The sequence below is a fragment of the Populus trichocarpa genome, chromosome 15, assembly GCF_000002775.5.
Source record: "Populus trichocarpa isolate Nisqually-1 chromosome 15, P.trichocarpa_v4.1, whole genome shotgun sequence".
NCBI classification, from domain to species: domain Eukaryota; kingdom Viridiplantae; phylum Streptophyta; class Magnoliopsida; order Malpighiales; family Salicaceae; genus Populus; species Populus trichocarpa.
The window spans coordinates 3,678,121-3,701,416 of NC_037299.2; the positions used below are offsets into that span (position 1 = coordinate 3,678,121).

The 23,296-nt window shown below is 35.3% G+C and overlaps 1 long non-coding RNA gene and 1 pseudogene across 1 annotated transcript in view; one reads left to right on the plus strand and one right to left on the minus strand.

The window, feature by feature from the left end:
- Positions 1–16,311, minus strand: part of LOC127904350 (uncharacterized) — a 39,167-nt gene extending 22,856 nt beyond the window's left edge. Inside the window, exon 1 of the long non-coding RNA XR_008057417.1 lies at positions 16,210–16,311. This is a non-coding gene — a long non-coding RNA (uncharacterized LOC127904350). The remainder of the gene's footprint in view (positions 1–16,209) is intronic.
- A 1,932-nt stretch (positions 16,312–18,243) lies between these two features.
- LOC127904381 (laccase-1-like) lies at positions 18,244–20,109 on the plus strand (annotated as a pseudogene).
- The last annotated feature ends 3,187 nt before the right edge of the window (positions 20,110–23,296 follow it).

A 23,296-nucleotide genomic window follows, 5' to 3' on the forward strand; every position in this document is an offset into this window, starting at 1 on the left:
TAAGTTAATTTCAAATAAGCGTTGAGTTATAGATAAAATAAATAGGACCAACTAAGCCCATAAAATAACAAACCTAATGTTTAAAAACCTAAACATACTAAGACAAAAACCAAAGTTGCCGTGACTTTGGTGTTGGGGTGGTCTTCAAGTTAACTCGTTGTGCTAGGTCAGTTTTGACGCCACCATCAAAGAGTTTTCCACAACAATGCACATCTAGTTATTGTTCTGATTTTTTTAATGCATTAATATCAAAATTATTATAATTTATAAAAAAAAACATATATTCAAGTAAAAAAAAGTTAAGTGAAATATAAAGCATGGTGCTAAAATAAAAGGAGATTTAAATTAAAGAGAAGTCTCTCTTTAATATCATAAAACCAGACGATAGGAAACATTGAATCCAAAACAACCTCTTTAGTGAATTCAGTCCCTGGACTTGCAATGGACTTGATCAACACCTTAATTGGATTCGTTAATATCGTAAACTGATACGCATCATCCAGTTTTGGCTGGTTAACTCGAGTTGATTCAACAAACATGGCTTTGTCTCATTATATAAAAGGAAAGGGTTATTCTAACTACACAATCTTGAAAAATTTTAATCCTTGATATAAAACTGGGTCTTAACCAGGTCATATTTGAACCCGTCAGGTTGACTATATCAAATCAGGTCAAGTTCCTCTTGGTCTAGTTTAAAACCTGAGCCAAGAATGGGGTTAGGTTGGGGTGTTCTCCAGGTTAACTTGTTGTGCTGGGACAGTTTTGACACTACAATCAAAGAGATTTCCATGGCAATGCACATCCGGTTTATTGTTCTGATATTTTTTAAATACATTCACGTCAAAATTATTATAATTTATTCAAAAAACATATATTCGGAAAAAAAAAGGTTAAGTGAAAAATAAAGCATATTGCTAAAATAAAAGGAGTTTTAATTAAAAAGATGTCTCTCTTGCTCTTATTTGAAATCTTCCATATTTTTTGCGGGTAAGATAAAATAAATCATGGTATATTATTTTTTATGTTAAGTTTTTTTTTTCCAACTAGATCATGGTTCAATTTGCTAGTTAGTACTAATTAAATTACAGTTTATTTATAGTTTTTTTTTTTTTTTTTTACATTCAAAGGAGAGCAAAGCTATTGAATTTCAAAGCCCTTTTTAGAAATCTTTCAAGATGAAGATGACATCTACACCATGATTTCTTTTTTAACCGGTAACGATATGGAATTATGGACGCCATATTGAGACAAAGCAAGAGGAATAAGAGCTCTTGGAAAGACAGCATATAAGAATTTACCCCTAGTCAATAGAAATTGATGGAAAAGCCATAGATATTTGACTGGTTCCAGCTCATATTTTGTTTGTTTTTTAGTTTCAAAAATATTTTTAAAAATATTAATTTTTTTTTATTTTAAATAACGTTTTTTATAGTGGTAGATTGTTTTAATATACTGATGCTAAATATAATTTTTTAAAAATAAAAAAAATATATTTTTAAATAAAAAAATACTTTAAAAAATGACTATTATTTCATTAACGTTCAAAATGTTATTATACGCTATTACACTCCCAATCAAAATGTTATTATACTTTAATATAGCTTGTTTTAATCACAAGAGTATGTATTGTGCTTTTGTAAGAATATGCTCAGTACCACTAGCAGCCACTAATCATCCCCATCCCAAGCCCTGAAACCACCGTAGAAATCAGCTCCATTTCAGTTCATAAATCACACCAAATAGTTCCCACTATATGATTGACCGCGCTACGCTGTTGATTAAGTTAAATATTTTTTGAACGAAAAAAAAAAAATTACATGTTACTAATGTGTTTTTTTCTAACGGAAAAAAATTAAATTCTATGAGGATTTACCTGATGTAATTCGGTTGACTTTACTGGTCATAAAACAATTCATACAACCAGTAAAAACAAATTTTGACTAAATAAAATTTCAAGATGATATATTTTTTTAATATTAAAATAACAACATAGTTGATTGATCTTGGACAATCCGGGTTAACGTGTTAAATCTATGACCTAGGTTATGAGACTATAATAATCCTATAGAAAGCAAATCAAAATAAATTATTAAGTCTAATTACCAATCAATCCAATGTTGAATGATGAAATTGAAAAAATTAAAAAAGGACCTAAAAAAACAACTCGGGTTAACATGTCAAACTTGCAACCCGGATCATAAGATCGAGATAACCTCATGAAAAATAAATTGAAATAAATTACAAACACTACAAGATTTCACAGTTTTACCGACGGAAATATTCCGTCGGTCTGTGATTAAGATTTCATCGGTAATTTATTTACCGACGTCTTCACCGACAGAATACGTCCGTTGGCTTTCCTTTCGTCGGTAATACCATAGTCTGTCACTATATTGGTCGGAAAAATAAAAAAACATTTGCCGATGGTTTTACAGACGGAAATTGCGCGCCAAAAAAAAGTTTCCCGCTTGAAATATACCGACGGATTTATCCCGTCGGTGATAGTGTGACATACCGACGGATTCATACCGTCGGTAAATTTGTCGGTGAGTGTTTGGAATACCGACCGAATATATCTATCTGTAAATTTGTCGGTAATTGTGGCAGGCACTGTAAAATACAGACGGATTAAGTCTGTCGGTAAAGTTGTCGGTGAGTCTGTAATACCGACCGAATATATCTGTCTGTAAATTCATCAGTGACGGTGGCAGCTACTGTCAAATGCCGACGGATATATTCCGTCGGTAAAACCCTCTGTGATTATTTTTAAATATGTTTTAAAAAAAGTATTTAGAATACATAATATAAAATTATATAAATTAAGGGTAATAAAAAACCAATTATGCAAATAAAATTTTTATTAAACATAAAAAAAGAAATAAAATTAAATAATATTCATTACAAACTGAATGTGTTTTAAAAAAAATGTTAAATTAACTATTAAAGTTAAATAATATTCATTACAAATTAACATAATGGTGGAGCTGGAGGAGGAGGAGGAGGAGGAGGCTGGTTGTTGTACGGCCAAAAAGGAGGGGGCGCACATGTATCACCACTATGTGATGCCATGTTCATGACAAATTCGCGAAGCTGGTCATGCTCCGCTTTTTGTTTTGCATACAGTTGTGTATGCTCCACTTTGAGTTGTGCATACCGTTGTTCATGCTCCGCTTTGAGTTGTGCATGCTCCGCTTTGAGTTGTGCATGCTCCGCTGATAGGTGGTCGTATTTTTCGGTGAGCTGAGCCGTGTATTGCTGCAAGGCCACAAACTCCTTAGATTGGGTGCTCGATACTGATTGGGAGCTCCCAACGGTTGAAACACTACGGGCCGCCCGCAAGTTCTCGGTCGTAGTGTTGGAGAGCCCGTAAACCCGATTTTTATCGGGTCCACCAGACGATCCAACCTCCATCCATAAATCCGGATCGAGTTCCAGAAGGGTCAAAGGATTGTCCCCATATCTCTCCCTCAACCGGCTATTATATATCTCTTGAAAATAAAAAAAATAATCATCATATTCAATTCAATAAAAATAATAACTTACAAAATAAAATGGTTGAACAAACATACCACAAAGTGTTGAGCACGGTTGTCAACGAACTGTTGCGCCCCCTTTTGGCGGTCTTGACTCCGCACGTGCGTCTCCACAAATAGCTCAATCGGGCTCGGCTCACGTCCAAGAGACGTAGCCTATAATGAAAAAAGATTAATTAACAACAAATTAATCTAACGATATATTTCATTTAAATTAATCTTACCATCCGTTTCGCATGTGCAGCAAACGGAACGGAGCCGCTGGTGTGCGTTGTCACCGGACTGTGAGCGTTGTGTGAACTGCTCAAATGTCACGTGCTCAAGATAGTGCAGCCATATATCTTCCGGGATGTATATCGGTTTGAAATCCCTCCAAATTGCCACGTCGTTCCAGCCTTGGAGACCCCTATCTCTCGCCGTTTTTTTGCCTTTTTTTATGATTTATACCAAAAATCACGCAACCTACTTCCATAGCGAGAAATTAGAAGTTGAAATTTTTTTTTTCTAAAAAAATCTTGTATTGTTTTCGATGTTACCTAGTTGCCGCATGATTTTCCCACACCCTCCTCACAACTTTGTCATGCGCCCTGTCCCAGGCGAATTTGTGCTGTGTATAAATAATTAGATAAATAAAAATAATAATTTATTTACAATTATATTAATAAATTATTAGAAATAAGCTAGAAATTAGAAATTAACACCAACCTCAAATCTGTTAAACCATGAATCGATTCGAGGTATCCATTCAGGATGTCTAGATACCTGACTCTATTGAAATAATGGAATCTCCATCGACGATTTAAACGCCAATGACATTATTCGGGTGGCCTCAATGTTTGTGAACCTGAAAATAAATTAAATTCATGAAATATTGATTAGTTGTTCATAAATTATTTTGTAATTTAAAAGAAAAAACTAAAACCTTAACAAACTTACATTGAAAGGTCGTCCTTCCACTGTGCCTCATACTTACGGGTGAACTGATTCCGCTGCGAAGGCATGCCACTTCTGCGCTGTGAACCCGTGTTGGAAGAGGCAGCATCGGTTGACGGTGCAGGTGGCGTAGGTGCCTCTTCTTGAGAGGCACCTAAGGATACGTTATCCTCGCTGCTAGAAGAACTAGCTGCGACCATACGTGAGCGACCAGCTTTGGTTTTCGTTCTACGCATCTACACAATTGTATACAAATAATTATATAATTAACTTCGAATGTTAAAAAAAATTCGACAGCACCTCCCCTATACTAGATACTACCCAAATCCACAAACCTGTAAATATTGACAAAAGCCACAACCAATTGACTCCATCTATACTAATATTATATATAACATAACATCTATACATATAACATTCATACTAATTACAAGGTAAATTCAACATTAACAGCATATTCAATCATTATATAAATACAAACAATAAAAAATATTCAATAAATTCAAAAAAAACTCTAGACTAACAATTAAAATTAATGCAAATAATTAAACACAAATCATGCAATAATGTAGTAAAATTACTAATTATTCCAACATATTCAATTACTTATTCTAAGATACATTCAACATTAACAATTACAATTCAACAAATTATTCAATCATTATATAAATACAAACAATAAAAAATATTCAATAAATTAAAAAAAAACTCTAGACTAACAATTAAAATTAATGCAAATAATTAAACACAAATCATGCAATAATGTAGTAAAATTACTAATTATTCCAACATATTCAATTACTTATTCTAAGATACATTCAACATTAACAATTACAATTCAACAAATTATTCAATCATTATAGAAATACAAACAATAAAAAATATTCAATAAATTCAACAAAAACTCTAGACTAACAATTAAAATTAATGCAAATAATTAAACACAAATCATGCAATAATGTAGTAAAATTACTAATTATTCCAACATATTCAATTACTTATTCTAAGGTAAATTCAATAGTAACAATTACAATTCAACAAATTATTCAATAATTATGCCATTACAACAATAAAATATATTCAATAAATTCAAAAAAAAAAACACTATAGACTTTAGGAATGAAACATGCTTACCTTAATAATGTGTTGATTTCAAGACTTTATCTACATTATAAAAATACACCAAAACAAAAAACACAAAAAAAAAAAAATAGCTAAAACAAAAAAAAAACCCTTAAAGTAAATGAAATAGAGGAAACACATACCTTTTAATCTGATGAAGATTCACAAGAACACTTGCTAGAGATTGTAGGTGAAAGCCTTGAAGAAATCAGAGGAAAAAATTCGAAATTGAAGGTAAAGAACGGAAGAGATGAAAAAATGAACTGAAGGGGCGGTCGCTGGGATTTATAGGGTAGTTTTACCGATGGTAAATAAAAAAAATATTATTTTAATTTATTCCGTCGGTGACATTCAAAAATCCGTCGGTAATTTTTGAATTTTGCACCAACATTTTTAATTACCCTCCATATTTTTCGCGTTCCGTCGGTAAGTCCGTCAAAAAACTCACGCGGTCAGAGATGCATTTAATACACCGCCCTTTGGAATTCGCGCAGTCCGTCGGTGATTTTGTCAGTAATATTATCTGCCGACAACTTACCGACAGTCTTTAATCCGTCAGTAAATTCGTCGGTGATTGTGGCATTTCAAGTGATTATTTTCGAACTCTCTGTGAAATGCCGACGGACCTTATTCCATCGGCATGGATGTCGGTAATTATGGCATTTCAAGTGATTATTTTCGAACTCTCTGTGAAATGCCAACGGACCTTATTCCATCGGTATGGACATCGGTAAGTGTACAAGAAAAATTATATTTGTATTGCCTATTTACCTTCCTGCAAACACTTAAATGATAAACTGTCCATCGTACAAAACAATAACAACAGTGCTTAAACAATACATATTTCGTGTTACAAAATATATCATCCATAATCTATATTATATGAAAAAAAGGGTTTTACATAGGGCTTCATTCTGATAGTTAGTCAGAATTTTCTTCTTCTTCATCATCAATTGAATAGTCATCACCTTCATCGCAATCTTCAATATGGTCATCATCTTCATAGACATTTGCTTGTCCGCTAGAGCTCAAAACAACATTCAACTCCTCTGCGTCAACATCAACAAGACTATCATCAAAAACACGAAAATTTGATTTTTCTTCCAAGTCAAGCGAAGGAGTAACTCGATATAGTTCAACCAACTCATTAACTTGAAAGACTTCATCTCGCACACTTGTGTCTTCGTTCTCATCCTGAACAAGCTCGACACGACCCCTGGGTTTCGTTTTTACAACGGACACCCAATCCACTCTGGTTGATCCTTTCTAAAAGAAGGGGTGCATGTGTAATAAACTTGTTGACATTGCTTTGTGAAAACAAAGACATCGTTTACGTTGCGGAGTCTAGCTTTTAAGTTGATTTCAACCAGACCATAGTGCGGATCAACTTTGATTCCTTTGTCACTCATGTCATACCAATAGCATTTGAATAAAAACACTCTATTCTGCTCGCTATGATATTGCAGTTCGACGACCTCTTCTAATATACCATAGTAGTCAACTTCTAACTCACTACCAGTCGATCCCTTAACACAAACACCGCTGTTGTATGTCTTTCTACCATGTCCGTATTCTTCAGTATGGAAAACAAATCCATTGACAAAATACCCGTTGTAGCACTTAACTTTTCTTTCAGGGCCTAGGCTTAGTGAAGACAATGACTTAGCAGCACCCCTTCTCATTTGATAAACCTTGTATATAATGTACATCAATGAACAATAAACGAGAATCACGTAATGACATGCATACAATAATTTTTCAAGTGAGAATGAGTTTGTGATAGTGCTTTCATGTGTTCTGAACCATGTAGCAAATTGTTCATTTTATAATTGAAAGATCTGGGATTCGGTCAGCTGTGAGTTATTGGACAACAAATATTGTCGATGTTCCCTACAAGTGGTAATGAGTGTATTATATTACAATATCTAATTAACAATATATTATTGACAAAGTTTAATTAGTATTACACATATATACACTTACTGAATAAAAGGCCTCAGCTCATCACATTTAAATAGAACATAATTGTGTGCTTGTTTGAACTCTATTTCTGACAAATATCTTTCTCTTACGACATTTTTAGGTGTGGGTCGTCCAGGATTGGAGAATATTGACAAGTTCCCACTAGAAGACACTTCACCGCCATCATTATCCCGTGGAACGCGATTGATTCTCGTTCTCAGATTAGGTTCGAAATAGTACAAGATAAATGTTGAGATCTCCTCAACAATATAGGCCTCACATATCGAAGCCTCAACATGCGCCTTGTTCTTAACCTTTTTCTTGAGATTGAACAAGTAGTTGCATTGAATTAATCAAGTATTTTCAATGAAGAAAAACAAAGAAAATACTTTTATATATGAATTACATTGCAACTGTAATATGTAACCGTTCGAATGGGTACATCCATCTATACTGGACCAGTCATCCAACTTTTGCCTCGAACGGTAGATGTATGGGGAGATGCTCCATTGAGTCAAAAAATGATGGAGGGAATATCATCTCAAGTTTGCATAGTGTCTCAACGATATTCGTTTCAAGCCTCTCAATGTGATCAACATTCAACTTGCTGGAGCATAAATCTCTCAGTAAATGACTGATCTCCGTGAGTGCATTCCATATCCCCTTTGGAAACAAATCACGAAAAGCTAATGGGATGAGTGTTTGCATAAACACGTGGCAGCCATGACTCTTTACTCCATACAATCTGCATTCCTCTATATTAACCAGCCTTGATATGTTCGAGGCATGTCTATCCGGAAAACGCAGACTATTAAGCCATTTATAGACTAGTAGTTGTGTGTTTTTCTCTAACACGAAGTTTGCTCTTGGTTTTGCGACCCGTGACTCATCACAAACCAACTTCATATTTTTACGGTTACAGAACAACGCTACATCCAATCTAGCCTTGATGTTGTCATTTGTCTTCCCCTTCACATCCATGACAGTGTTGAAAATGTTCTCAAACATGTTCTTTTCAATGTGCATGACGTCAAGGTTATGGCGGAGAAGATTGGTCTTCCAATAAGGAAGCTCCCAAAAGATACTTCGCTTTACCCAATTATGGGTCAAACCAAAACCAGAGAACTTCTGCTTACCTGATTGGAGACCAAAGACAATGTCACCGTATAATTTTACAACATCATGCAATTCTTCACCAGAAAGATACGGGGTGCAACATCCTTTTCAACTCTACCAACAAAGAAATCTTTTCTGTTCTTTCTGTACCTATGATTATGTGGTAAGAAACGACGGTGACAGTAAAAAAAGAAGCTTTACCTCTGTTTTTTAGCGTGAATGCCTTGTTGTTTTCCATGCAGTATGGACATGCTAGTTTTCCATGCGTGCTCCAACCAGAAAGCATTCCATAAGCTGGAAAATCATTAATAGTCCACATCAAAGCCGCTCTAATAACAAAATTCTGTTTCCTCGAGATGTCATAAGTCAAAGCTCCAGAGGACCACAACTGCGTCAACTCATCAATCAACGGACGAAGACAAACATCTATATTCCACCCCGGATTGCTCGGACCTGGTATGACCATAGATAAAAACATGAACTTCGGCCTCATACACATCCCCGGTGGCAAGTTATAAACCGTCAGTATGACCGACCAACAAGAATAAGGAGCTGCAAATGACCCGAATGGGTTGAATCCGTCTGTACACAACCCAAGACGCACGTTCCTTGATTCAGCTGAAAAGTGAGGATGCACACTATTAAAGTGTTTCCACGCTTCGCCGTTAGAAGGATGCACCATCACTCCATCAACCGCCTCATGTGATTGGTGCCATGTCATGTGCCCAGCAGTCCTTGGTGACATGAATAACCTCATGTCATGTGATTGGGAAGTATCTAAGTTTTTTATATGCCACTAGAGTCTTTCCCCTACCAGTTCTGGGTTTGTAACGAGAATGCCCGCATGTCATGCACTCGGTCATCTCAGTATTTTCAAGGTAGTATAACATACAGAAGTTAGGGCACATGTAAATTTTATGGTATCCTAAACCAAGGGGTTGCATCATGAACTTCGCAGCATAGAAGTTCTCTTTCAGCCTGTTCCCTTCAGGTAAAATGCTTCTCGCCCATTCAATAATCTTGTCATACCCGGCCTCACTCAACCCGTGATCTGACTTGATGGTGAACACCTGTGCTACAGCCGATAATTTATTGTGGTTCGTGCAACCACCCCATAATGGTTCGTCAGAATCTTTCAACAAATCAAAAAACCTAGCTGCATCTGCATTAGGTTCTTCTTCTATAATTGGACATTGACTGACATTACCTTGATTCATTCTCATTACATCCATAACCATATTCCTGTAAGGATTAATGTTGTCATTTGCCGCTTCATGCACGTTGCTAGCACTAGAAGTTGACCCAACCACCCTTTCTTCCATTCTCCTCCTACTAACAAATACTTCTCTGTGTGCATACCAAACTGGTAATTCTCCATAAACCCTTTGTGTAGAAGATGCATCGTTACAACATCTGGATACATATACTTTTTATTTTGACACTTCCTGCACGGACACCTAATACCACCTCCAGTAAAATTTCTAGGAATAGATGTTGCAAAATTAATAAAACCCTGAACCCCGTTACAATAATCCATCCTCCGCAATCCTTGGGGTGAATCTCGATACATCCATGAACGATCATCCATGACTTCTATCGAATCTCTATAAAATTATGATGACAACATGTATTAATTAATTAACTATGTTAGGTAAATAAATTTGCAAAAATATTGGTTTACCTCGAGATTATCCAACAAGCTAATTACAACTTCTCATAAATTTTATTATCAATTATCAACGTCCATACAAATTAATACATATATATCAATTTACGGAAATTACAACTCCGCCATACCATTGATGATAAAAATTAAAACTGACCTATTAAATAAGCTATTAATTATTTCAAAACAACATATGTAATTCGATAATTCAATAAAGTTTCAACAATTTACAAACAAATACAATCTTACAAAATCTAAAACAAACCAGTACAAGTATAAAATTATACATTCATATACTACAAATTTATTTGAGAAATAACAATAAAACATGTACATCTACTAACAAAATACATATACTAAAAAAACAATAAAAACCGTGATATTTAGATGTTAAAATTTAAAAAGATAGAATTACTTACAAAAACTGATAAAAATCCGTCGGTAAATCAGAACACAGATGTTGTGACAAGAAGACTTCAAGATATATGACTTGTTGTGTTGAGAAGAGGGAGAATTTTTTTTTGGGGGGGCTGGTTGTTTGCAGTTGGGGAGAGTTGAGATGAGGAAGAAGAAGGAAAAATAGGGGAGGATAGGGTCGAGTGGGAGGAGATATATTAACTTTTTCCGACGGCTTCACTAATGGATATTTCCGTCTATGACTCCATCGGCTAATCTGTCAGCAAAAAGGGCACGTCACCATACGGTGCTGTCGTTTTGAATCTGTCGGTTATTCTGTCGGCAGTTTCATCAGTGAATCGGTCGCGTCACCATACGAGACTGACGTTTTGAATCCCTCGGTGAGTCCGTCGGCATTTCCATCGGTGAATCGGTCACATCACCGTACGGAGCTGATGTTTTGAATCCCTCGGTAAAAAATACCTCCAATAACCTCCACGTCAGCGAACCACCTTTTTTTTTAAAAATTCTCAACATTCCGTCCGTAATTTCGTCGGTATATACCGATGGATGGTGGCCGTCGGTAGTTACAGATGAAATTACAGATGGAGTAAAGTCTGTCGGTAACGGCGACCCCAAATTACCGACAGAATTATTCCATCGGTAATTCCGTTGGTACTTAGCGAATTTCTGGTAGTGAAATTTCAATCCCTATCTAGCCCAATATTGAAAGACAAGATTAAAAAAAGAAATCAATTAAAAAAATAACATAAAACAACCTGAATCAATCAACCAAACCCATGACCCGGGTCATCAGATTGAGATAACCTTATAGGAAAAAATAAAAATAACCTGATTTAATCCGGTTTAACTTGTCAAATCTGTGACTTTGATCTTGAGACTAAGATAGCCCCATACAGAGAAAGTCAAAACAAATTATAAAACTCGATTCTCAATCATCTCTGTCGGACCAAATGTTGAACGATGAAAATTATAAAAATTTTAATTAAAAAAATGACATATAAAAATAAGTCAAGTTAACCCGAGTTAACTGTTAAGTACTATTACCAAGTCATGAGACCATGATAACCAAATGAAAAACAAACCAAAATAAATTATGAAGTCTAATTCCCAATTAAACATAATATTAATTGATAAAATTAGGGGGGGAAAGTCAATTAAAAAAAGAGAAAAAAAATGAGTCAATTAGGTTAAAAATAGATTATGAACCTTAATTTCCAACCGATCCAATGTTGAATGATAATGAGACCAATATAACCTCTTAGAAAGAAAATAAAGAAAGGACCTGATTTAACCAGGGTTAAAATGCCAAAACCCATGAACCTGATCTTAAGACCAAGATATTGTCATAAAAAGCAAATCAAAATATATTATGAAACTCAATTCTCAATCGACCCAATGTCGAATGATAAAATTAAAAAAAAAATCAATTAAATAAAAGATACAAAAAATAACTCGAGTTAACTCGGGTTAATTCGTTAAGCATTATTCTCGTGTCATGAGATCAGGATAATCTAATAAAAAGTAAATAAAACAAATCATGAAGTTTAATTCTCAATCAAATTAATATTAAAGGATGAAATTGGAAGAACAAAACTAATTAAGAAAAAGAAAAAAAATCTGAGTCAATTGGGTTAACCTGCCAAACCAGGTTAACTCATCAAACCTGAGATCCGTGTCATGAAAGTGTGATAACTAAATAGAATACAAATTTAATATTTAAAAACTAAATTAGAAAAAAAGATTACTAGAAACTCCGTTTTAACTTGAAAATCCAATCCAAGAACAATCTAGAAAAGATCAAGCTAAAAAAAGATAAAAGCAACTGTACCGGCACGTGAAACACTCGCACCGCAAATCCACTTGCTTCCGGTCATTCCGCGTCTCATTCACGCGCCACATTGGCAATCTCACTTCCAGCAATTTCTAGTCGATTCCGGCAGCTTTCAAAAGTCATTTTTGGATCCAAAACAATTTTTTTTTGTTTATTTTTGTATAATTTGTAGCATGTTATTATTGAATTTTATGTGTGTTGCAAAATATCTGAAGTGATATGGTTTGCGTGTGGCAACCCTCAAGAAATAAAGTCCCCATGAATTTATTTTTTAGTATGATAATGTTGGAATTAATACCCTCCAATGAGGTTCAGGATGATGAGTTGCCAGAGGTGTAATGATATTCCAGTCAACTAATAATGTAAATGCAAATAGTTTTCGTAGTTTATTTTTTATATAAAAAAAACAGCACTCAATTATTCATCTGACTAACATATTACATTCACGGCATGTCACAAAATCGACTTTGAGCGGCATTTTCTTAAAAGTCATAGTATAAAAATCCTTTAAATTCACCAGTCACCTTCTAAATCGCCATCAACTCAGTATTCTCTTCTCCTTTCTAGCCCCCAACTTACATCAACACCAATCTTGTAGGACACTACAACGAATTTGTGCCGCCTTGACAAACCAAAAATACTGGACTAGTCCACTCCTGGCTCGATTCGAACTCACATCAACCCACCTTAACTTCAGATCTTTATTAAGAATCCAATTAGTGTGCTAACTGACAAGGGTGTAAGAATGAAATTTCTTAGAGAATAATAGTAATAATGTTGGGTTTGATGCTGATGGTGATCTTCGTTGCCATAGAAAAGTTAAGCCCCATCGAACAAATTTGTGTGTTGGGCGATGGCCACTATTCACCTACCGCAGCATCAGAAAATCCTGTCCTTGTATCGAATTTATATAACTAAGTTTTAAAATATTAGAGAATCGCAAACTTTCTACCTGTATATATATCTCCTGGGTGCGTGGATGTTTTTTGTAACTTGTGCTGGCTGTTGTGCTCTAGTTCATAGACCATCTAGGAGTGGCAGCAATGGAGGGTGTGCGCAAACATTATGGTATTTTGCTAGCATCACTAGCTATAATCGCCGCGGCGTTACCGTGTTGTTCTTCACAAACAACTAGAGGGTTTCAATTTAATGTAAGCCATACACATGTCTTAGAGATATTAAACCTCTCTTAGGAGCCTTTTCAACCAATATATATATAGATACATACACACACGCAAATTTAATACAAATTTGTGTACGTTTTTAGGTTGAGTGGAAGAAGGTGACACGTTTGCTTACACCTTCTAATGGTGATTATGCAGTATTCATGCCCAACCATAACTGTTTTATGAAGGTTGTTAGAAAATAATATAAATCATATCTTGAATCTTACCTAATAGTTTAAGTTATTGGGTTGAGATAATTCTTTGACATGGTATTAGAGTCTTGATGACCAAGCGGTCACGAGTTCGAATCTCACCATCCCCATTTATTTAATAAAAATTAAACACAAGTTAATGTGAGTTTGTGTAAGTTTCAAGTTCAAATGAATTTCACTTGAGGGGGTGTGTTAGAGAATAATATAAATCATATCCTGGGATCTCACCTAACAGTTTAAGCTATTAGGTTGAGATGATTCTTCAACGAAGGTGATAGTATTCATATTAAGGTCAAAAATCGGATTGCTCAAAATACTACCCTTCATTGGTGAGTTTGGATTCATCCTAGTCTAATTCATATTTTCCAATGTCCGTATATGCAAGTATTTTTTAACCATATGCTAAGAGTGGCACTGTATGCCATGTTGTCATCATTTTGGCTGCAGCATATGCTTCTCTCATTGAAAACAAACGTGTGTTTGAAAGGATAGTAACTTTTGTTTTTGAATTTTTTTTTATAAAAGTAGATATATCTTAAAAAAATATTAAATTAATTTTTTTAATGTTTTTATTTTATTTTAATGTATTAACAAAAATAAAATGAAAAACAAATGTTATTTTGAAGTATTTTCAACAAAATATATACACCACACACCATAATACCAATTTCACACAAAGTAATAACCCAAAAGAACCTTGCAGCTTTGGTGCATAGGGAAATGTATCAAGTTCAAACCCTAAAATGATTGATTAAATTATTGAACCGAATTATAGGGTAAGTGATCGATTCGGGTGGTTGTCTTAATGAATCATTCTCATCACCAGCATCGTCATTATTACAAGAAAATAGGAAGAGTTTGTGATGTTTAAACGATAAAACTAAGATTAACACTAATCACTAAGGCTCTTTCTATCGACTAGTTGATTCAGTAATCTTGGTGGCCTTCCTGTCTTCCTCTCCCTTGATTTTTATTATCTAATATATAATTCAATTTAAAAATTTAAATTATTATATAAAATATTAAGATATAATTTATATTAATTTCTAATATTTTTTTAAATAAAAGTTTTTTAACTTAAAATTTATACAGATTTATAATATTTTATATTTAATTTTTATCAAATAAATAAAAAAACTAAGAATCAAACTAATCTTTAAAATTATGATATTATTTTAAAAAATCCATTGAAAAAGAATCAAGATAAGATTTAAATCTACTGATTAGAAAAAGCTGAGACGTATATATCCATGTGGTATGACAACCGGCATTTTCTTTAGCAACACATGTATTGGAGTTTATCTGACACGTTTGACAAACTAGTTCATGTTTGTGTTCGAAATTTGAACGTAACAGGCATGGTGTGAGGCAGCTAAGAACAGGATGGGCTGATGGACCAGCTTACGTTACCCAGTGCCCCATCAGAGGAGGCCAGTCCTACACCTACAAGTTCACTGTTACTGGCCAAAGAGGGACACTACTATGGCATGCTCACTATGCTTGGCAAAGGGCATCTGTTTACGGTGCTTTCATCATCTACCCTCGCATCCAATATCCATTCTCACACCGAATTCAAGCTGAAATCCCCATCATTTTTGGTAATGATTAAATGTTTACTCTTTTCAAAGAAGATAGAGAGACATAGACGAGTGTCTAATATTGTTAGTTAATTCTTGACGTGTTTTCCGTGTAATAAAATGCAGGAGAATGGTGGAATGGGGATCCAGATGAAGTTGAAAAAACAATGCTGTTAACAGGAGGAGGGCCAGACAGTTCCAATGCCTACACCATAAATGGATTACCAGGACCTCTCTATCCTTGCTCTAACCAAGGTAATTGTAAGACCACTGTCTCTCTTTACATTTCTTAGCACTACAAAAAATGAAGATGACCTGAAATGGTTAATTTGCTAATTTTATTTTGCAGATACTTTTATTCAGACGGTGGAATATGGCAAGACCTATTTGCTTAGGATCATCAATGCAGCTCTAACAAATGAGCTCTTCTTTGCGATAGCGAAACATACGTTGACAGTGGTGGAGGTTGTTGCAGTCTACACTAAACCCTTCGCAACCACTTCCATTATGATTTCTCCTGGACAAACCACTACTGTTTTAATGACTGCAAACAAAGTTCCAGACTTCACAGGCATGTTTGTCATGGCAGCAAGGCCTTATCGTACCTCTGTGTGTTCACCTCTAACAACTCCACCACAATCGGCTTCTTGAGGTACAAAAAATGCAAGGACCTGGAAAGGAAAATCCCCAGTTGATCCGAGCAGCCTTAAACTTCACAACCTTCCAGCAATGGAAGACACCGCATTTGCCACAAAATTTTCGGACAAGATTAAAAGTCTTGCATCTCCTCAGTACCCATGTAATGTGCCTAAAACAATTGACAAACGAGTGATAACAACTATAAGTCTTAACCTTCAAGACTGTCCAGAAAACAAAACCTGCTTGGGCTACAAGGGCAAGAGTTTCTTTGCTTCAATGAACAACCAATCATTCGTTCGCCCTTCCATCTCAATATTGGAAAGCTATTACAAGAACCTCACCACCAGTAGTTTCTCCTCTGATTTCCCAGAAAAACCACCAAATAATTTTGATTCGGCACGAAACTTTTAGTACTGCCTTATGGCACAAACATAGAAATTGTGTTGCAAGACACAAGTTTTCTTAATTTGGAGAACCATCCAATTCATGTCCATGGTCACAACTTCTTCATTGTTGGGAGTGGATTTGGAAACTTTAACGAAGCCAGGGATCCGAAAAGATACAATCTTGTCGATCCTCCAGAAAGGAATACAGTGGCAGTTCCAAGTGGGGGATGGGCTGCTATTAGGATCAAGGCAGATAATCCAGGGGTTTGGTTCATACATTGTCACCTTGAGGAACATACTTCATGGGGTCTAGCAACTGGCTTTATTGTCCACAATGGTCAGGGACCATCTCAAAGCTTGCTTCCCCCCCCCCCCCTCATGATCTCCCCTCCTGCTAATTAATCGTCTTCTTAAGCTACTAGTCAATGCCTCGCTGCATTTAATATGCTTAATTACTTTTACATGTTATTATTGAATTTTATGTGTGTTGCAAAATATCTGAAGTGATATGGTTTGCGTGTGGCAACCCTCAAGAAATAAAGTCCCCATGAATTTTTTTTTTTGTGTGATAATGTTGGAATTAATACCCTCCAATGAGGTTCAGGATGATGAGTTGCCAGAGGTGTAATGATATTCCAGTCAACTAATAATGTAAATGCAAATAGTTTTCGTAGTTTATTTTTTATATAAAAAAAACACCACTCAATTATTCATCTGACTAACATATTACATTCACGGCATGTCTCAAAATCGACTGTGAGCGGCATTTTCTTAAAAGTCACGATAACAGTCCACAATTGTTAGCTACCTTGAGTGATGATTATAGCATACTGATATTGGATCTCTATCGGTGTGTAATGGCGGTAGCTACCTTGAGTGATTACGACATAAACTATTACAACACTTCTAAACACCCTTTAAAACACCAGTCACCTTCTAAATCGCCATCAACTCAATATTCTCTTCTCCTTTCTAGCCGCCAACTTACTTCAACACCAATCTTGTAGGAAACTACAACGAATTTGTGCCGCCTTGACAAACCAAGAATACTGGACTAGTCCACTCCGGGCTTGATTCGAACTCACATCAACCCACCCTAACTTCAGATCTTTATTAAGAATCCAATTGGTGTGCTAAGGGACAAGGGAGTAAGAATGAAATTTCGTAGAAAATAATAGTAATAATGATGGGTTTGATGCTGATGGTGAGTTTCCATAGAAAGAATAATTTTATGGAACATATTTTTTTTTGAGGAAATTATTGTTTCGTAATTATACATTAGTAAGCAAGCACGGTTGGCTGGACGTGCACAATTTGTCTGAACTTGGAACTCCGAAGCACTTCTTATCATTATTATCCTGTGTCAATGGAGCAATTAATTAAGGCTTAATGGTTATGGCACTATCCGATGGTGTGCAGTCGTGTTTTTTAAAGAAGTTGATTTTTTTTTATTTAAAATTAATTTTTTATATGTTTTTATAATTGATGTATTAATTCTAAAAAGATTTTTTTATGAAATAAAATAAAATATTATTTTAATAAATTTTTAAATAAAAAAATATTTTAAATCATAATTACTATCACAATTCCAAACACAACACACTATATATATATATATATATATATATATATATATATATATATATATATATATATATATATAACACCAAAGAATTTTCAATGTCTAAAAATTTTCAATGTCTAAAAATTAGAGGAGGCCACTCCTACACCTACAAGTTCACTGTTACTGGCCAAAGAGGGACACTACTATGGCATGCTCACTATGCTTGGCAAAGAGCATCTGTTTACGGTGCTTTCATCATCTACCCTCGCATCCCATATCCATTCTCACACCCAATTCAAGCTGAAATCCCCATCATTTTTGGTAATGATTAAATGTTTACTCTTTTCAAAAAAGATAGAGAGACACAGACGAGTGTCTAATATTGTTAGTTAATTCTTGACTTGTTTTATGTGTAATAAAATGCAGGAGAATGGTGGAATGGGGATCCAGATGAAGTTGAAAAAACAATGCTGTTAACAGGAGGAGGGCCAGACAGTTCCAATGCCCTACACCATAAATGGATTACCAGGACCTCTCTATCCTTGCTCTAACCAAGGTAATTGTAAGACCACTGTCTCTCTTTACATTTCTTAGCACTACAAAAAATGAAGATGACCTGAAATGGTTAATTTGCTAATTTTATTTTGCAGATACTTTTATTCAGACGGTGGAATATGGCAAGACCTATTTGCTTAGGATCATCAATGCAGCTCTAACAAATGAGCTCTTCTTTGCGATAGCGAAACATACGTTGACAGTAGTGGAGGTTGATGCAGTCTACACTAAACCCTTCGCAACCACTTCCATTATGATTACTCCTGGACAAACCACTACTGTTTTAATGACTGCAAACAAAGTTCCAGACTTCACAGGCATGTTTGTCATGGCAGCAAGGCCTTATCTTACCTCTGTGTTCCCCTCCAACAACTCCACCACAATCGGCTTCTTGAGGTACAAAAATGCAAGGACCTGGAAAGGAAAATCCCCAGTTGATCCGAGCAGCCTTAAACTTCACAACCTTCCAGCAATGGAAGACACCGCATTTGCCACAAAATTTTCGGACAAGATTAGAAGTCTTGCATCTTCTCAGTACCCTTGTAATGTGCCTAAAACAATTGACAAACGAGTGATAACAACTATAAGTCTTAACCTTCAAGACTGTCCAGAAAACAAAACCTGCTCGGGTTTCAAGGGCAAGAGTTTCTTTGCTTCAATGAACAACCAATCATTCGTTCGCCCTTCCATCTCAATATTGGAAAGCTATTACAAGAACCTCACCAAAGGTAGTTTCTCCTCTGGTTTCCCAGAAAAACCACCAAATAATTTTGATTATACTGGTGGGGATTCATTTACTCAAAACATGAACACGAAATTCGGCACGAAACTTTTAGTACTGCCTTATGGCACAAACATAGAAATTGTGTTGCAAGACACAAGTTTTCTTAATTCGGAGAACCATCCAATTCATGTCCATGGTCACAACTTCTTCATTGTTGGGAGTGGACTTGGAAACTTCAACGAAGCCAGGGATCGGAAAAGATACAATCTTGTCGATCCGCCAGAGAGGAATACAGTGGCAGTTCCAAGTGGGGGATGGGCTGCTATTAGGATCAAGGCAGATAATCCAGGAGTTTGGTTCATACATTGTCACCTTGAGCAACATACTTCATGGGGTCTAGCAACTGGCTTTATTGTCCACAATGGTGAGGGACCATCTCAATGCTTGCTTCCCCCCCCTCAAGATCTCCCCTCCTGCTAATTAATCGTCTTCTTAAGCTACTAGTCAATGCCTCACTGCATTTATTTACTTTTACATGTTTTGTTCCTTAAATTTTTACGATTGCATCAAATAGTTCTGTATGATACATATAGTTGAAATAAGGTTTCTGATAATTAAGTGCTTACAAAATCAAGTAGCCGCCTCTGTTATTTATATCAATAGAGCAATACATGTGTTATGGTATAGCATACTACACATGACAAGTCAATACATCAATAATACAATATTTTTTATTCTACAACACATTCCATAATACATCCCCTCAAGCTTAAGGTTAGTGATCCACATGAAGCTTGGAACGTAAAAGAGAAAAAATAGAGTGAGAGAGTGGCTTTGTAAGGACATCTGCTAATTGATCTTTAGAGGAGATGAAGCGAATTTAAATTTCCCTTTTAGCCACTTGAGCACGAACAAAGTGATAATCAAATTCAACATGTTTTGTTTGAGCATGAAAAATCGGGTTAGCAGACAGATAAATAGCACCCAAATCATCATACCAAATAATAGTAACAGAACTAGGAGAAAAGCAAAAAACTGATAGAAGATAGTGGAGCCAAAGAACCTCAGTAGTACCATCAACCAAAGCCTTATACTCTGTTTTAGTGGATGAACGAGCAACAATGCGTTGCTTCCCAGATTTCCATGAAATAGGGGTCGTACCAAGAAAGACAATATATCCACCAATAGATTTTCAATCATCAATACTCCCTGCCCAATCAGCATCAGTAAAGCCATGAAGTGAGAAAGAAGAGCCACAAGTAAGGTGGAGGCCAAAAGAAGACGTACCTTTCAACTAGTGCAGGATACGTTTAACAGCAGCCTAATACGTCTTAGTAGGAGCATGCATAAACTGACAAACCTTGGTTACAACATAGCAGATCTTTGGTCTAGTAAACATGAGATACTGAAGAGCATCAACAATTTTTCGAAAGCGAGTGGGATTTGAAAATAACACACTAGACTGCAGGGCAACCTTAGAGACAAAGGCTGATGTATTAACAGGTTTACAAGAGGACATACCAGCACGACAGAGAATATCAAGAACATACTTGTGCTGACTCAGCATGAGTCCCATACTAGTAGGAGTGACCTCAACCCCCAAAAAATAATGGCATTACCCAAATCACGGAGTTTAAATTTTGAACTTAGTAAGGTAATCAGACGTTGAATCAATGCAGAGTTGTTACCAGTAAGTAATATGTCATCAACATAGACAAATAGATAGCAAATATCATGATTCATTGTCAGAAAAAATAGAGAGGTATCAACCTTGGAAACCCAAAAACCAATAGTCAGAAGGAAGTCACTCAGGTGTGTGTACTAAGCCTGCAAAGCTTGTTTTAGACCATACAAAGACTTGTGAAGACGATAGACATGATGCGGTAGAGCAGAGTCTACAAAACTTGTAGGTTGTGCCATGTAAACAACCTCTCTATGTGAGCCATTTAGGAAGGCATTATGGACATCAAGTTGCTGAACCTGTCATCCTTTAGAGACGACAATAGTGAGAATTAATTGAACAGTAGTTGGTTTAACCATAGGACTGAAGATTTCCGAGTAATTAATGCCCTCATGAGTGAACCCTTGCGCAACCAAACGTGCTTTGTAGCAGTTAATAGCACCATCAGCTCGGCGTTTAATTTTGTATGCCCACCGGCAACCAATCACATTCATTGAGGGATCAAATGGTACCAAGGACCAAGTACCATTGGCATGTAAAGCTACAATTTCAGCCTTCATGGCAATATGCCAGCACATAAAATGGTTAGCCTCCTTAAAATTAAGAGGCTCGAGAGTGGGAAGAGACATTATCCATGGAACTGAAGGCTGTGATGAGGAAGCAGAGACTAGTGGTGTTGACTGTCCTATCTAGGATGCAGCACCATGTGGTGCTAGAGAAGCAAGGGACCTAACAGGGGATGTATGCCGTGGAAAAGAGTACTTGGAAAGATCAACATAGAGTTCCATACCTGGTGGAGACTGTGTAACAACCCCGATTTCCAACATCCTTTTTCGCGATACATTGAAAATTTCCAGGTAATTTTTTTTTATATACCGGTTCCACCAAATTTTTACCAAAATTTCAGCAAAGTCTCATTATCATTTTATTAATATTTCAAATTTATTTTGTCATGAATCCTTTACAATCATTTAACGTATTATCAAACAATGGTTCCATATTTATTATTTGCTATCGATATTCCCACAATCACGAGGTAGTAGCTCATTTCCTTAGTTACCGACTTCTTGATAACTTAGTATCACTTCCTTAATTACCACACTTGTAGTGTATATATATAGTTCATTCTATCTCAAGATACGCGATTCATTATACTTTCTATGCTTATAAAGTCTACTGAATCACAATCACACTCTGATACCAACTATAACAACCCCGATTTCCAACATCCTTTTTCGCGATACATTGGAAGTTTTTAGCTAAATTTTTTTTTGATATACCGATTCCACCAAATTTCTATCAAAATTTCTGCAGAGTCTCCTCTATACTAGGAGGTCCTAAGTTATCGACAAAATCATATTACACTTCCAGTTTTAATTCACATTCTGATCCAATCATCCTGGATCTCAACCCAACTCATCATCATCAACACAACACATGTTATTCAATAACGTCATATAATGTAATTCAAGTGAAAGATTTGATTTCAACTCTAAACATGCATGGTTAAATATGTACTTAAAGTTACAAACATTAGATTAAAGTCATACATTCAAATTTACAGATTAATATTACATTTCAAGTTTTAGGAGATAATACTCTTAATTTACAAATAATTACATGGTCAAAAGTAAAAGGTAACTAAACCAATATCATTCCGTACGCGACCCTGATGGACCTGAAAATAGAAATTAACGTGTACACATAAATATAAAAAAGTAATAACAAATAATAACAATGATAGGTAATAATCTCCATAGAATTTCTTTTGAGACATAAAATTAGGTATAAACCTCTTTTACAACATGCATTTTCAATCTATTACCAATATCCATCTAATATCCTATCCCATTTGTTGAGAATAATTTCATCTTGGAAATCTCAACACAACTCAACGATTTTTGAACACCATCTCCTTATCAATCAATTCTCACTTTATACCAAGACATTCCTCTCTTGGTATCATTAGCTTATCTCATTCTTTTGGAATAATTAATCAATATTTTCCCTTTTATTTCCTGGAAGATAATCGCCGACACTAATAAATCTCATTAGTATCACTAGTCTTCTAATATTGGGCTAGACTAATCAATTACATTCACGTACTGATATTAACACAATCGATTAGTATCATTAACTATTCTTATTTGAAGTATCAAATGTTATTCATATCTGGTTTACCATTAAAGTTACCGATGTCAAGAACCAT